This window comes from Cervus canadensis, chromosome X, assembly GCF_019320065.1.
Source record: "Cervus canadensis isolate Bull #8, Minnesota chromosome X, ASM1932006v1, whole genome shotgun sequence".
Lineage (NCBI taxonomy): Eukaryota > Metazoa > Chordata > Mammalia > Artiodactyla > Cervidae > Cervus > Cervus canadensis.
In genome coordinates, this window is record NC_057419.1 from 11,551,965 (window position 1) to 11,569,768 (window position 17,804).

Consider the following 17,804-nt stretch of genomic DNA (forward strand, 5'->3'; position numbering starts at 1 on the left):
CAGAATGGGGAGGACCTTTCAGTAAACACAGGTAGGCTCTGACGCTAAGAGCTTTACTTTTCTCTGTCCTACCTCCTGGCCACTGCTTGCAGGCTAGCCTCAGTCTTCTCTGCCCTCCGGGAGGCAGGTGTTCCAGGCTGAGCCCCTGAAATCATGATGACAAGGAAGATGAAAGAAGTGAGTAAATTCTCTCCCACAAAATCAAGCTTTAACCTCTTATCAGGTTTTCTCCTACCCCCGGGGCAACTCGCTACCTAGGTGTTGTGTGTGTTTGGGGTTGGATGTTGGAGAGAAACTGAAATGGAAAATGACATGCAAGGGGAGCTATTTGTAAAAAAGAAGAAAAAAATGGTCCTCTTACACGAGAAAGAAGAGATGACACAACGGGAATGGCTCAGATCAGTGGTTAAACCCGCAAGTGGTCTAGAACTCAGAGAGGTAGCAGCTCCACCCTGGAGACTTTGTGGGAACCCTGATCGCACAGGTAATGAGTCTACCAGACAGGAACTTTGGACAAAATTCGTCATTCTGTTTCTAACTTACAACAGTCAATATTAATAACAGTAGAAGTTCTACAAGTTGTTCGGTTACATGATTTCTGTTGATACATGTACATGAACAGGTATTAGAAGGAGTACGCAATATGGGTGTAAAGCATTTTATGTGCTAAAGAGAGTTCCATGTCAACTGAGTTTAAGACAAGTCGGGGTCAACGTCTAACAAGCGTACCGGGGATTCTCAGATGCTCTTATTCAATGGAAATCCTCAGTGGAAACACAAGAGCAAAATGCAAAAAGGAAGCATTTTCCTAAAAATACTTCACCAGAGCAGTCATGTGGGCATTTGCACTTTGTTCTGTGTCTGTGGGGTGGAACACACTTTGGGCAGAGCTGATTTCAGGTATGAATAGTTCACATTATTATTATTATTAGTCCTACTGGTAGACAGGCTCTTCAACATCAGAGAAACTGAAATATGAAGTTTGTGAGGCCCTGTTATAAGGGAATGGTGGGAAAGAGTAGGTGAAAAGTTGTTCTGAAATATCTGCAGCCCAGCGGTGTCAAAGACAATAGAGAGGGTTGCAGACACTCAGCCTGGGGCCGTCAGGGAGACAAGCTGCCATCTCCCCCGCTTATCTTGACATGTACGCCAGGGAAGAAAGAGACAGGGTCAGGGTGCAGGTCCTATCCTCATCACCACAACCTCCAGGCCCCCAGGACCCCAAGTCCAGCCAGCTCCGGCGTTTGGCAAGAGGAAAGAGCTTTTACATCGGTAAGAAATTTAAGTTCAAGATGGACAGCGCCAAGGTTTAACAACCAAATAAGAGTCTTTCAGGAATAGAAATTCAATGTTTAGTCACTAAGTCGTGTCTGACTCCCTACGACCCCATGGACTGTAGCCCGCCAGGCTCCTCTGTCCATGGGATTCTCCAGGCAAGGATACAGGAGTGGGTTGCCATTTCCTCCTCCAGGGGATCTTCCCCACCCAGGGACCGAATCCATGTCTCCTGCATTGGCTGGCGGATTCCTTACCACTGAACCACCAGGGAGGCCTAACCTCAGACGTGCAGATGATACCACTCTAACGGCAGAAAGTGAAGAGGAACTAAAAAGCCTTTTGATGAGGGTAAAAAAAGTCAGATGTCATAAAAGACATCCCCAAGAGATTTCACAACGAATAGGAAAGAGGGGCAGAGATTCCCCATGATGGCTCTTCCTGGAGGAAATAAAAGTACTTCCCTACTTATGACTCATTTGAAAAGACCCTGATGCTGGGAAAGATTGAAGGCGATGCTGGGAAAGATTGAAGGCAGGAGAAGAAGGGGACGACAGAGGATGAGATGGTTGGGTGGCATCACCGACTCAATGGACATGAGTTTAAGTCAACTCTGGGAGGCCTGGCATGCTGCAGTCCATGGGGTTGCAAAGAGTCGGACAAGGCTGAGCCACTGAACTGAACCGACGTGATAATCCTCAGCCCTGCCGAGGACCCTTCCTAAATAAACCAGTTTAACACCTCCGAAGTCCTCTCCAGCTCAAAGTCTATGAATTTCTCATTCCTCTTCTCTAAACAAAATGCTTCAAAGTGCTTAGCCTGCTCTAAGCAGACCTTGCCAACAAAAGCAAATGGTGGTGTGCAGGGTCCAAAAATGTTCCACGATTTGCCCTCTAATGTCAAGCTCTTCTCTTGCTGCCGAATCCTAGCATTCAGGCTTAACTTTTCCTTTCAAGGACAGTCTCCCTTACGCTCTGTCTCAGTTAGGGAAGGCAGAGAAGAACCTTTAGACTTGTTCAGCAGGAGTCATCTGTGACTGAAACAAAGTCACAAATTGCATCTCCCTTGGGAAGCAGCAGAGCTAGGCACCACAGTGAGCCAGTGGGGAGAAACAGTTGGCTTATCTCCTGGTGCGCTCTTAGCTTCCTTCCATGATGCAAGGCTGATAATTGGAAAGGTTCTTTTTTTTCCCAAGACTCTTGTCCCTTTTTAAAATCTGGCACAAGTAGCTGTTTGCTGGTTTTGCCTCTGCCGTGATACAACTGACTTAGAATCACAAATAAGGCCTCTCCCACCCTCTGACACTGTCGGCTGATCCAAAGTATTATTACGTATGGCAATGTACCTACAGATCAACAGAATCTCACCCAATTTCATGCTGTCCTTCACTGTTTGTTTTTCTTTTTTTTCAATAGAGATTGGTTTACTGCAGAAATGTTACACTGACAGTTTTCAAATTTATTCAAAGTCCTAAGACTGTCACCCTAAGATTTCCAGACCTCCATGCTACTTAGGTAATTTTTAATTGTCTATGTTCACCCTCATCTACATTTACCAATTTAGCCTGTCTTCCGTGTGTATGTGAAACTGCTCCTTACCCTGCCAGTTAAGCTGGTAACTTCTGGATGTGACAATTCACCTTTATCTGTGTCTCCGTCTATCTCTTCTAGGCCTTCATGTTCAAAAGAGGCTTACATCCCAAGTGGTTTACAACAGGGTCTCTCAAACCCGTCAGTCTGGGCTTCTGAAGCTAGATAATTCTTTTTCTCCTTTGAACTTTTAATTTTATATTGGAGTATAGCCAATTAACAATGTTGTGACAGTTTCAGGGGAACCGCGTGTATGGACCCAGCCATACACGTATCCATTCTCCCGCAAACTCCCCTCCCATCCAGGCTGCCACACGACATTGAGCAGAGTTCTCCCTTTGCTCTCAGGGTCTATCCTGTGCATTCAACGTTGGGAACCATCCCTGGCCTGTACCTCCTGGACGTAACATTCCCTGCCGTCTCCCAGCTATATCTCCCGATATTGTCCAACGCTCCTTGGGGAGAAGGGACAGAAATCACACACACACACACACACACACACACACACACACACCCCACTGAAGTCGCCTGCCACATAACAATGGGGAAAGGATTCCTCGGGTCCCTCCAGTGTCCTTTGCGGGAAACACAGTCATCCAGGCTGCCAAACGAAGCGCTTCCTCAGACACCAGCCTGGGGTCGCCAGGAGGAAGTGAGCAGAGTATAAGTAACGCCCGGAGAACACTGACCCTCTTCCTTCAGAGTTACAGTCACCCAGGCGTCCCTTCGAGCAGAAAGGGTGGGACATCCGCAGACGACGATCCAGGAGAGGAAGCCAGGCTTGAACGCAGGTGATGGCATTTAGGTGCCAGGCAAGTTGGAGGAGGAGATTCGGGAAGACTGGGATAAGTGAGGTGCAGGATATCAAAGCATCAAACAGGACCGCCAAGCTGGGAGCTTAGGGGGTCAGAAAGGCCCAACTAGATGACACAAGCTCAAGGAGGCTGGACCCACAGTTCCGTGGGTCCGGGAATCAGAAAGCAGGAGCTAACCACTGGAGCGGAGCCGGGTTCCAAGGCAAGGCTGGCCTTGCTTAGAGCTTCGCTGATGTTGTTGCAGAAAGGGGGCCAGGCCCAGAAATGACTCAAAGATGACTCTAAGGGGAACAGGTGTGTGCATGCTAGGCCAACGGGAGGGGGCTCCCTTCACTCCTACCTCTCAGCCCACCCCACCCCTAAGGGCTGCCTCTTAACCTGGCCACACTCCCTCCCCCTCAGAAGCCTCTTACTTGTCCACACGTGGAGATTTTTCAGCACCTCACACCCCCCACTCAGCTCAGCTCAGACCAGTCATGTGGGACTCTGCAACCCCATGGACTGCAGCACGCCAGGCCTCTCTGTCCATCACCATCTCCCGGAGCTTGCTTGGACTCATGTCCATCCAGTCAGTGATGCCATCCGGCCATCTCATCCTCTGTCATCCCCTTTTCCTTCTGCCTCAACCTTTCCCAGTATCAGGGTCTTTTCAAATGAGTCAGCTCTTCGCATCAGGTGGCCAAAGGACTGAAGTTTCAGCTTCAGCATCAGTCCTTCCAATGAACACCCAGGACCGAATTTCTTTAGGATGGGCTGGTTGGATCTCCTTGCACTCCAAGGAACTCTCAAAAGCCTTCTCCAACAACACAGTTCAAAAACATCAATTCTTTGGCAGTCAGCTTTGTTTATAGTCCAACTCTCACATCCATACATGACCACTGGAAAAAACTAGATGGATCTTTGTTGGCAAAGGAGTGTCTCTGCTTTCAACATGCTGTCTAGGCTGGTCATAACTTTCATCTTAAGTCATGACTTAAAATCAAGATATGTTTGGAAACTTTAAATTAGTTCCAGTTCTCACATGGGGCATAGCATCCCAGAAATTCAAATGTTTCCCCATTCTCTGATCCTGGCTAGGGCCCACATGTCCTTGAGGATCCTCAGTGACAAGTCATACCTGAGTCTCCATAAGGGTTGTCCATGAGGGTGGGCGGTCATAGGTACTGGCATCTTCTTAGATGAGAGGCTACTCTGGACACCACAGAACACCCTGGGGTCTGATCCGTCTGATCTGGGGCTGGTTCTCAGGCTCTGGCAGGGGTCAGTACCAGCCAACGGGCTTTTTCACACCAGATCCCCGGGTTCTGTCTCTGAGCTTCGGATTCAGTGGCTTTGGGATGGAGCTAAAGAGTCTGAAGGTCCGGCAGTCTCCCAGGTGGCGCTGGTACTGTTCATCCCGGCAGCAGGCCGGGATGGCTTGGGTCCGGGCTGGTGGGTCAGAACCGGACGTGTCTATCTTCCTAAGAATTCACTCAGAGCAGCTAAAATACCACCCACCTTCGTTCAAAGGACCTGGATAAAACTGATGGTTACCACCATCGGACGGATGGTTGTAACTTCTGTAACTTCTAGTGTTTTTCATGTTGCTCTTGGCAGGGGTGAGCACACTATTTCTGGGTAATTAGTTGGGGAAATTACACTAGAGTCTGATATCTATCTTAAAAGCAGATGACCCGGATGACTAGATTTATCTTTTTCTTTTTTTCAGATTCATCTTTATGTCTATTCTTTTGGTTCTAGCATTCTAAACTTTTTCAATTTAATTTCTTACACATATATATGCTGCAGATCTAGTTGCAGGAATACCAAGATCACCACAGTTTTGCTCTAGATAGTTTCAGGGGTAATAATGTAAACCTCTTCTTAGTCGCAAGTTGTAAATGAAACAGGGATTTGATGCAAGAAAGGATTCTCAGAAGACAGCCTCTCTGGTGACACCTGGGAGGCCACACAGGCTCCACCCTGGGCTGCCTGGGAAAGATACAGATGAACAAGCCACAAAGGCAATGAAACCATAAAATAGAGACGGTAAGGATACAAGGAAATTGTTTACCACAAACATCATCGGCGTGACACCATCCTGCAGCTACATTCTAAAGTCAGCCAATACCGACAGGAGAAGATTTTTTTAAACGTTGAGCAAATTCAAAGGAGGGCAAGAAAACGTTTTTCAGCAAAGTCTCAGGGCATCCGTTTGCAAAGCGTGAGGGTAAACATGAGAAATTTCCTGGAAATTCAGCAGGTAATATTTTCCTAGACCAACACTTGAACCCACTGCCTCTCCCCGGAGCATCTGAGTTAATTTACCCCGACAGTGTATTTCTGGGCTCCCTCTCATATTTATTTCCAGCTGGCCACAAACATGGACTCGGGAGTCAAAAAGCCTGGGTTTGGCTCTCATCTGTGCCACGGATGAGCCGTGTGACTTGCAGCAATTCACCAAACTCTCTGAACTCCACTTCTTCTCTCTTTTAGATGAAGATAATAAAGCCTGTGTCCCAGAAGTCCAGACTAAACCAAGCATTCAAATGCACAGCACTCACTAAGACTCAAATATAGCTTTTTTAATTTTTACTTTATTGTGGTAAGAACACTTAAGAGCTATGCTGTGCTGTGCATAGTCACCCAATTGTGGCCGACACCTTGTAACCCCGTGGCCTGTAGCCCCACCAGGCTCCTCTGTCCATGGGGATTCTCCAGGCAAGAACACGGGAGTGGGTTGCCATGCCCTCCTCCAGGGGATCTTCCCAACCCAGTGATCGAACCCAGGTTGCCCTCATTGTAGGCAGATTCTTCACAGACTGAGCCACCAGGAAAGCCCCACATAAGAGCTACCCTATGAAATTTTTAAGTGTTCAGTACAGTATAACTATACTAGGTACCACGTGGGAGAACAGATCCCTAGAAGTCATTTGTCTTGCCTTACTGATGCTTTACGCCTGTTGGTTAAATCCAGCCTAACCACTACTGGGTTTTGACGCAAATGCATTGAAATCACATCTCAAACAGATAATAGCACACCTGTGTGCACTTAGGTACTACCCACAGTAGCCAAGATGGATCCTTATAAATGGGCTTCCCTAGTGGTTCAGATGGTAAACAGTCTGCCTGAGACGTAGAGACCCAGGTTTGACGCCTGGGTCAGGAAGAGTACTCGGAAAAGGAAATGGCAACCCACTGCAGTATTCTTGCCTGGAGAATCCCATGGACAGAGGAGTCCAGCGGGCTACAGTCAGACATGACTAAGCCACTAACACACACCCACACATCAATATAAATAACCTAAATGCCCATCGACAAATGAATGGATTAAAAAAAAAGGTGGTATATACATACACTGAAATATTATTTCCCCTAAACCAGGAAATTCTGCCATATGTGTCAATATGGATGAATTATAAGGACGTGATGTTAAGTGGAGTTAGTCAGTCACAGAAGGACAAACATTGCATGATTCAAATATATCCATTAACACCATTCTGACTTACATAGTGTCATTACCAAAATGGTCTGCCTAGGGCTTCCCCAGGGCTTTTGAACTGTGGTGTTGGAGAAGACTCTTGAGAGTCCGTTGGACAGCAGGCAGATCCAGCCAGTCCGTCCTAAAGGAAATCAGTCCTGAATCTTCATTGGAAGGACTGATGTTGAAGATGAAACTCCAATACTTTGGCCACCTGATGCGGACAGCTGACTCATTTGAAAAGACCCTGATGCTGGGAAAGATTGAAGGCAGGAGGAGAAGGGGGCTACAGAGGACGAGATGGTTGGATGGCATCACCCACTCGATGGACATGATTTAATAAACTCTGGGAGTTGGTGATGGACAGGGAGGCCTGGCGTGCTGCAGTCCGTGGGGTCGCAAAAAGTCAGACACGACTGATCGACTGAACTGAATTGAACCCCCATTTCTGTTGGACTTTCCTCCTTGCTTCAAAAATTACCAAGCATGAAGTCCCATTTCTCTCACCGATGCCAACTAGCTCCATGAGCCTATCACAGGCACCAGGGCCCGTGGCCTGCCTCTTCTAGCCTGCCTGGGCCTGGCTGGTACTGGCCGTGCACCATGGCTGTGATAAGCCAGGGAGCTACTGGAGTCTGAGCGGATTCATCCAGGTCTAACAAAGATGTCCATGAGCACAGGCGTCCCAGCCCATCAGCTTTGGAGAAGTGGCAGAAACAACAGTCAAGATCTGCAAAGAGCTATCGACACTGTCACCGGTGACCCGCCCACCACGCCTCCCCTGAGCCACAAAGTCATGCGTGGGCACTGTTAAGTAGGAGGAGAAGCTTCCAGAACGATCGCTGCTCCCACCTAATCTCTGCCTCCCCACCATCGCCTTGCCTGGTCGTCAGAGCTGACCCTTTTCCACCTGTTTCCCCCTACCAGTATCCTTCAAAAGGACGATCATAACTCCAAGCTTCTCTAACTCTGTCACACACTTTTCAAGCTCTAAATCTGCACCCTCTAATTCTGGATCAATAAATGCTGAAGGAGGATATAAATCTCTGGGAAAGATCCTACAGCTGTAATGACAACAGGGCAAGGATTAAAGACTCATAAATAAGAACAAATTCGTGCGCTGCTCTCAAAAAAGAGTTCTTGATATACACGAGCGCGTTCACTCAATCAATCTAGTTAAATGTTCAATTATATTGGAAGATAGACATATACAAATGCCCTTCACAACACTGAGCCATCTTTATATCTCATTTCCTAACAGGGGACTGAATCAAAGCTTAGAGACTGCTGTTTTCAGCTGCCCAGACCAGCTTCTACCATCAGATTACCTGAAAGTGAAAGTTGCTCGGTCATGTCTGACTCTTTGCGACCCCATGGAATATACAGTCCATGGAATTCTCTAGGTCAGAATACTGGAGTGGGTAGCCTTTCCCTTCTCCAGGGGATCTTCCCAACCCAGGGATTGAACCCAGGCTTCTTGCCTTGCAGGCAGATTCTTTACCAGCTGAGCCGCCAAGGAAGCCCAAGAATACTGGAGTGGGTAGTTTATCCCTTCTCCAGCGAATCTCCCCCACCCAGGAATCGAACAGGGGACTCCTGCATCGAGGGCAGATTCTTTACCAACTGAGCTATCAGGAAACCCACCAGTTCTACATCCTAAGGGTAGATTGAACCCAGGATTCTACTGCTTCTCAATTCTGCACCCTAAGAGTTTAATAAATTGTTGGTGAATAAAAATATTCCAAAAGTGGGGACAAAGCTGAACAGGCTTGGTCCATTCTCTGAGTCCCTTGCTTTATTACATTGTCATCGCTTATGGCCCTGGAGAGGGTGTCTGCTGCAATCAACGTGCAGTTAGGCAGAGTTCTTGTCTCACTGTCGTATATTTTAAATCATGTGCCACCTAATATTTTCATTATTTTTGCATAAGGTAAACATTTGGATTTCTCAGTATAAGGGACTACAGTTGTGATCAGTTCAGTTCAGTTGCTCAGTCGTGTCCGACAAAGAGTCTGACCCCATGGACTGCAGCACGCCAGGCCTCCCTGTCCATCACCAACTCCTAGAGTTTACTCAAACTCATGTCCATCGAGTCTGTGATGCCATCCAACCATCTCATCCTTTGTCGTCCCCTTCTCCTCCTGCCCTCAATGTTTCCCAGCATCAGGGTCTTTTCCAATGAGTCAGTTCTTCACATCAGGTGGCCAAAGTCTTGGAGCTTCAGCATCAGTCCTTCCAATGAATATTCAGGACTGATTTCCTTTAGGATGAACTGGGTTGATCTCCTTGCAGTCCAAGGGACTCTCAAGAGTCTTCTCCAACACCCCAGTTCAAAAGCATCAATTCTTCAGCGATCAGTTTTCCATAAAAAAGGTTTTCACAGTGGTGATCAGTTTTCCATAAACACTCCCAAGGAAAAGTGTCCTGTGAATGTAAATTTCTTAGCATGCTACACTTCAGCAAATCAGAGAGCGCAGCTATTTAAAAGAAAAAAAGATAAAACTGGACACTTATTATTTTAAAATACAGAAATTAAGTATTTGGTCTCAACTCCTCCTAAATTACCAAAGCACAATGGAAAGCATAAAAAAAATAGCCTCAAGAGAAAAAGGCTCAGAAAAACAAATGCTCTGCAGGGCAGCTTTGGGGAGCATGCTTGGTGCACCTAAAGATTCACTCTTGTTTGGTTCTCCTAAGGATGACAGGTGAAAGCTGGGACTCAAATCCAAGTCTTCTGGCTTTAAGACCAGCAAATCTGCCAGACAATCAAAACCATCTGTATCACAACAAACACACGCTGGGCTGGAACCCATCACGGTTCTTGTCCGTGGTCAGCACCGTAAAGAATGCAGATGAGGGCATGCTGATAGGCAAACAGTGGGCAGTTCACAAGGGCTTGTTCCTTGCTGGTCTTAAGAGCCCTCCTTAGCATGTTTCAGGTCCCCAAAACAGATCGGTGGGGCCCCACAGCTGAGCAAGGGCACAGTTCATTCATGAGACAGAAAGGTAGGGAATACCAAGATCCACAGAATTATCTGCAGGCTCAATAGAGCCTCCACAGGACTGCTCACAAATATTAGCTTTAATTAATATTAATACCTGGTAGCTCAGATGGTAAAGAACAATCTGCCTGCAATGCGGGAGACCCAGGTTTGATCCCTATGTCGGGAAGATCCCCTGGAGAAGGGAATGGCTACCCACTCCAGTGTTCTGGTCGGGGAAATCCCACAGACAGAGAGGAGCCTGGCAGGCTACAGTCCATGGGGTCGAGAAAACAATCAAGTCTTCTCTCTCCGTGTTTAACACATATTTAAGAAAAAGCTATTGGACCAAGAACTGGTTTAGGTGCTGGGGCTGCTATGCTGGACAAGTGAGACCCACAAGATGCCCTGGTAGAGATTGTATTATGGTAAGAAAACCGCTCGCCTCCGAGAAAAGTAACTCAATAAGTAAAAGAGTTACAAGCTCTGCTCGACAAAAGAAATGATGTTCAGAATCTCCCGACTTCAGAAGAAAACAAGTTAATCTTTTCCTTTGACAGGCAACTGTACTTCAGTTAACAGGCATCATCTCTTAGCCTTATGTGTGGACTTTATGTTTTACAGAATGAGGCTTAAGAAACCACTCTGCATGCAGGCGTGCTAAATAGCTTCAGTCTTTGCAACCCCACGGACTGTAACCTGCCAGGCTCCTCTGTCCATGGGATTCTCAGAATCCTAGAGTGGGTTGCCATTCACTTCTTCAAGGGATCTTCCTGACTCAGTGATCAAACCCACGTTTCCTGAATTGGGAGGCGGACTCCTTACCATCTGAGCCGCCAGGGAAGGCCTCCCCTTGGAAGTGAGTGATAGTTAGTTGCTCAGTCATGCCTGACTCTTTGCAACCCCATGGACTGTGGCCCGCCGGGCTCCTCCTCTGTCCATGGATTTCCCAGGCAAGAATACTGGAGTGGGTTGCCATTTCCTTCCTCAGGGGATGATCTTCACGACCCGGGGATTGAGCCCACATGTCCTGCATTGCAGGCGGATGCTCTCCCTGATGCTATTTTATTTTTTAACGGGAGGAAAATTGCTTTGCCATGTCGTGTTGGTTTCTGCCATACATCAACATGAAGCAGCCATAGTTTTATGTAGATATAAGATATATATATATATATATATACCTCTTGAGCTTCCCTCCCACCCCCAACCCACCCCTCTAGGTCATCACAGAGCATCAGGCTGAGCCCCCTGTGGTAGACAGCAGTTTCCCACTTGCCATCTATTTCACACAGGATGGTGTATATATGTTAAAGCTACTCTCTCAGCTCATCCCACCCTCTCCTTCCCCTGCTGTATTCACAAGTCTTTTATCTACGTCTGCATCTCTATTCCTTCCCTGCAGGGAGGCTCATCAGTACCATTTTTGTAGATTCCACATATATGCGTTAATATACATAATCTTTCTCCTTCTGTCTTCCTTCACCCTGAATAACAGGCTCTGGGTTCATCCACCCGACTACCATTTCTGTGAAAGACAAAACCTCCTCTTCCAACAACAGCCTGTCTCTGCTGCAAAGGGATTTTTCCCGGCTGGAAATTTCTTGGACACAGGCTCACTGAGCTTCAGAATCTTATGGTAACATTTATGTGTAGGTGACCTTTGGAGGTGGGCTTCCCAGGTGGTGCTAGTGGTGAAGAATTTGCCTGCCAATGCAGGAGATGTAAGAGACATGGGTTTGATCCCAGGGTAGAGAAGATCCCCTGGAGGAGGACATGGCAACCCACTCCAGTATTCTTGCCTGAAGATTTCCATGGACAGAGGAGCCCGGCGGGCTACAGTCCATGGGGTCGGAAAGAGTCAGATCTTTGTGACTTAGCACATGTGTATGCATGACCTTTAGAGAGATTTCTTTTAAATCACTTCTCAGGGAAAAAAAAACAAATGTTTACTCTCCTCACACTCACATTTCTGTATAAATTTTTACAGATTTGCTTTAATTTTGTTCATCTTTTGTTACGTCCCAATTTTTATTTGCCCTTCTTCAGTACACATTTTCTTACGTAGGTGAGGAATTCTCACTTTTGTTATTTTTGGAGTTTTATTGCATCGCATTGTATTTTTCTCACATATTTAAACCGAACCTTATCCAGTTGACACTAATTTACATTTCCAATTGCCCACCATGTTGTAATATTGTGCTAGCTTTTAGGTATTCACCACTGACGTGCATATTTTTAGTTCCCCAAATGCCATGTGAAGTCAGTCACTGTACCTAGTTCATAATCCACCATTTGGATCTTGAAGTATGCCTGTTCCTGGTATCTTTAATCTCATTTTCACTAGATTTACTACCTTTCTTGACCTGAGAGACTTATTACAGTTTTTAAAGTCCTGAACTTATTACCAGAAACTTTTTTTTTTTTTTGTAGCAAAGGAAAATTGGTTCTACTTTTTGGAGGCTGTAATGCACATGAACTTCATTTCATCCAAGGTTCTTCTTTATCACCCTTGGAGGAAATAAAATTTATGTGAAAATGTTCTCAGCTATAGATAAACGCTGATATAATAGAAAAATGAACAGTGACAGAATACCCCAAGAAGATAATAATGAGAAAAGCATCAAGAGGTCTTTTCTAGGCTCCCATATTTGAAGGCTGACCAAGGTTATGCTTTAAACTAGTTTTGGAAGTCTCCGTCTGCTGTTCAAGGGACATCATTTGCATTCCACTCCCATATACCCATGTGCTCAAGTGGTCCACAATCTGACTGATGCCCTGTAAGCTCACGTACATTGTAATAGAGTTCATCTGATGTGGCCGTAATATAGAACACTTTTAGAAAGCAGTTAATCACAGTTTAGAAAGCATAATTTGAAAGATAGTTACATTCATTTATTTTTTCCCACCTGATGGGTTCAAGGGCTCCTAGGCTTATTAAACCATTCCTGCAACACCGTCCATTTAAATCCAGATTATTATCTGGATTTCTCCCTCTCTCTCATATCTGTTCTTGTTCACATCAACTGTTTGCTTAGAAAATAGAAAATCAGAAGGACAAATTGGCTCTTTTTATACACACACATGCACACGTACACACACACTCAAGCACCAGTTTTCCCTCTTGGAAAATCTTCTCAGAGTTGAGAACAAGCTTCTCCAGACTCATCAAACTCATGCGTCACATTCTCTGTGACCCTAAACCCAGGGCGTCGTGGTGAGGAACATCCTTCCACAAAGATCAGACTCTTCTGGGCTCTGAGAGTCCGCACTGTGTTTAGCTATGACAGGAAACCGTGAGAGGCTGTGAGCTATTTCCTTTTATACTTTTTCTTCCCTTACTGTTTAATGGGGCTTCCCTTGTGGCCCAGACAGTAAAGCATCCGCCTGCAAGGCGGGAGACGCGGGTTCAACCCCTGGGTCGGGAAGGTCCCCTGGAGAAGAAAATGGCAACCCACTCCAGTATTCTTGCCTGGAAAGTTCCATGGACAGAGGAGCCTGGTAGGCTACAGTCCGTATGGGGTCGCAAAGAGTCGGCCACGACCGAGCGACTTCACGTCACTTCTTCCCTTCACGCTTCTGTCAATTCACATCTAAAAAGTAATGAAAAAGAATTCAGGGTTTTCCCTATAATGATCGTCTCCCCCTCACGAGAGCAAAGCAACCAAAGTCGCTGTTGGTAACGTAGGCATTCTAGGAACCCTTTACAGCTCCTGCTGAAATTCACCAGGCCAGCCTTGTCACCTCTGTGACCTTCTTGTCCCCTCCATAGTCTAAACCTCAGCTCTTGCAAGTCTGATGTAACATTCACAGCTTCTACTAAAGCCATTCCCCAAGAAGGTCCCCCCAGAGGGAACAGAAAGACAATGTAGATATTTGTTAAACCTCGAGTTCTACTGATGTCTATTTTTATGTTTTAGTAGGCAGACACCACCTACTCATGTCCAGCCAAATGATACTTGAGGAGATGATGTCTCCACCAGAGTAGAAGAAATGTAACCATCCCCCTACCCCCATCCCAAGCAAACTCCCAGAAGGTCAGTAGAAAAGCCTTGTCCTGGTTAAACTCTACTAGCTTTTATTTTTACGTGTTCAGGTCCCTGTCCTACCTGTAAAGACATTGCCTAATAACACAGACTCGGGAACTCACCAGAGCTGACAGACTTCTTTTTCATACAGATTCTTCCTTTTTGGCTCTGGTCCTTAAGCTTCTATTCTGCCACCACCGTTCCCTAGTATCTCTCCCTATTTAAAAAAATCACACCCAACGAACACGAGATATTGTCTTCTGAGAAGCTTTGTGTTGCTTGATTTGAGCAATGATGCAGTGTGACGATGAAAAGCAGCCTAAAATCTCTGCTCTACGATGTACTGGCTGTGTGATCTTGGGCAAGCTACACAGCCTCTCTGTTCGTCAACTCCCTCTATTATACGGGCATTAGGGATGTCACTTTAAAAAAACAAACCTTTTACTTATTTGGCTGCCCTGGGTGTTCAGTTCAGTTCAGTCACTCAGTCGTGTCCGACTCTTTGGACTGCAGCACACCAGGCTTCCCTGTCCTTCACCAACTCCCGGAGTTTGCTCAAACTCAGGTGCATTGAGTCAGTGATGCCATCCAACCATCTCATCCTCTGTCGTCCCCTTCTCCTCCTGCCCTCAATCTTTCTCAGCATCAGGGTCTTTTCCAATGAGTCGGCTGTTCGCATCAGGTGGCCAAAGTATTGGAGCTTCAGCGTCAGTCGTTCCAACGAATATTCACCACTGATTTCCTTTACGATGGACTGGTTGGATCTCCCTGTGCTGGGTCTTAGATGCAGCATGTGGGATCTACTTCCCTGACCAGGGATCAAAGCCCAGGCCCCCCTGCACTGGGAGGGTGGAGTCCTAACCACCACTGCATCACCAGGGAAGTCGCAGGGACGTCGCCCTTTCCACGAGGATTTAAGAACACGTGTGAACCACCCTGACCAGAAAGGCAACGACGGGAGGATGGACTTGGTCTGTGTGGATGGTACAGGTCTCTCACCTGTCCCACGTCTTGATCAGAGGCTGCAAAGTCCCACCTTCTCTCTCTCTTTCACGCTGTGCTCCGAGACCACACCACCCAGACCCCCTCTTACCTTCGTCAATAGCCCTTCTCAACCACAGGGACAAGTTATATTTCTGTCCTCCCCTTTAAAGGCGCGATGATGTCAAGTAGAGCAAACCACACTGAAAGGTGGGTGGGGGGTTCCTTCCTGTAGCCGTCACTGTCTGTATCCTGCACCCCGTCTCTGGGGCTGAGAGGGGTTAGCTGAATAATGAGGTGGGTTGGATGCCATCACCGACTCGATGGACATGAGTCTGAGTAGGCTCCGGGAGCTGGTGATGGACAAGGAAGCCTGGCATGCCGCCAGTGGGTACCACTAACGCAGGCATTAGGGAAGCGATGTGTGAAAATGGAGCGGGGGAGGGAAGACTCTCTGAGAAGCTTGTTCTTCTTGTCTGCTCTCTAACAGGAAGGGGGGCAGATTTCAGACGGCCTTCTTTCTATTCTTTTCTTTTTTTTTTAACCTAAGAGCTGCCTTAGTTTTATTTTTTTTTTATGATACAGTGATTTTATTTATTTTTTAATATAGATTTATTTATTTTAATTGGAGGCTAATTACTGTACAATATTGTAGTGGTTTTGCCATATGCTGACATGAATCCGCCACGGGTGTACATGTGTTCCCCATCTTGAACCCCCCTCCCACCTCCCTCCCCACCCCATCCCTCAGGGTCATCCCAGTGCACCAGCCCTGAGCACCCTGTCTCACGCATCGGACCTGGACTGGCGATCTGATTCACATATGATAATATACACATTTCAATACCATTCTCCCAAATCATCCCACCCTCACCCTCTCCCACAGAGTCCAAAAGACTGTTCTATACATCTGTGTCTCTTTTGCTGTCTCGCCTATAGGGTCATCATTACCATCTTTCTAAATTCCATATATATGCATTACTATAGTGTATTGGTGTTTTCCTTTCTGGCTTACTTCACTCTGTATAATAGGCTCCAGTTTCATCCACCTCCTTAGAACTGACTCAAATGTATTCTTTTTCGTGGCTGAGTAATATTCCATTGTGTGTATGTACCACAGCTTTCTTATGCATTCGTCTGCCGATGGACATCTAGGTTGCTTCCACGTCCTGGCTATTGTGAACAGTGCTGCGATGAACATTGGGGGCACAGGTGTCTCTTTCAGACAGCCTTCTTTCATTCGTCCCTGGTAGTATGTGCTGGGCAGGGCCCTAGAATTCTTTGTGAAAACAGCACAGAGGAAGGGGGAGGGGGAATGATGGATGATAAGGTAATAATCAGAAGGGGTGTTTCTGAGTCTACAGCCGGTAACAGTCCCAGGGCTGAGGGTCTCCCTGCTCACCAGCCCCACACAGAAGTCCCCTTGCTATGCAGGGCTTGCGCAGTGACCCGGTTCTCCCAGCCTGGGCAGGCTTTTTCAGAAGTGGAGGGTGGGGCAGGCACATTCCTAACTCCAATTCAGATCCTTTAGGAACCTCTTAGTCCTGTCTTATTCCTCTTAGGAATAATGAAAAAAAAAAAGCCTACCATAAGTCAGTTTGCACGCGGCACAAATGAGCTGTAGAAACATGATCTGAACTTTGGGAGCGTATACGTGTTAAGATACATGGAGACACACATGTAGGTGTAAATGTAAGTCAGTATGTGGACACAGACGCCAGGCCTTTAAAGCATGGACAGCGTCTGCGTTTAAAGCATCGAAATCTCTCAAATTCTGGAGATATTTTGTATCCCCTGGCCCAAATGGAAAAATACTCACTGTTAATTACATAACTGAGTAAAGCTCTAGTAAAGTAAAGGTGGATGGATAGACGAGACAGAGAGAGAGATGACAGATACATAGATAGATAAATAGATAGGGAGATGATGAATAGATAGAGCATAGATAGGGAGATAATTAATACGTATGGTATAGTCTTAACAAATGGCTCTATAATGGAGACTTGATTAATCACTTAGTTTAAGGAAAAGCCAGCCTGGAATTGACCAGCAATGAACACCCAGTGCGGCCAAAAATAAAATAATAAGAACAAGTCAGTTCAGTCAGTTGCTCAGTCGTGTCTGATTCTGCGACCCCATGGACTGCAGCACACCAGGCCTCCCTGTCCATCACCAACTCCCAGAGTTTACCCAAACTCATGCCCATTGAGTCAGCGATGCCATCCAGCCATCTCATCCTCTGTCGTCCCCTTCTCCTCCTGCCCCCAATCCCTCCCAGCATCAGGGTCTTTTCAAAAGAGTCAGCTCTTCACATCAGGTGGCCAAAGCATTGGAGTTTCAGCTTCAACGTCAGTCCCTCCAATGAGCACCCAGGACTGATCTCCTTCAGGATGGACTGGTTGGATCTTCTTTCAGTCCAAGGGACTCTCAAGAGTCTTCTCCAACACCACAGTTCAAATAGGCAAATAAAAATAAGCTCTGAAAAGAAAAGAGCTTGGGGGGTGGAGTGGGAGCTGGGTGGCGGGAATATGCAAGTGTGTTAGGCATGAAGAAGCAATCAAGCGTCCATGGGGAGGAAGAGACAGGACCAGGAAGACTGGGCCGGGTTCACTGGTTTTGTGGGCTCTGTGGCCTGAATGCCGATGGTCCCCAGATAACAGAGGCGGGGCCATGAGGCT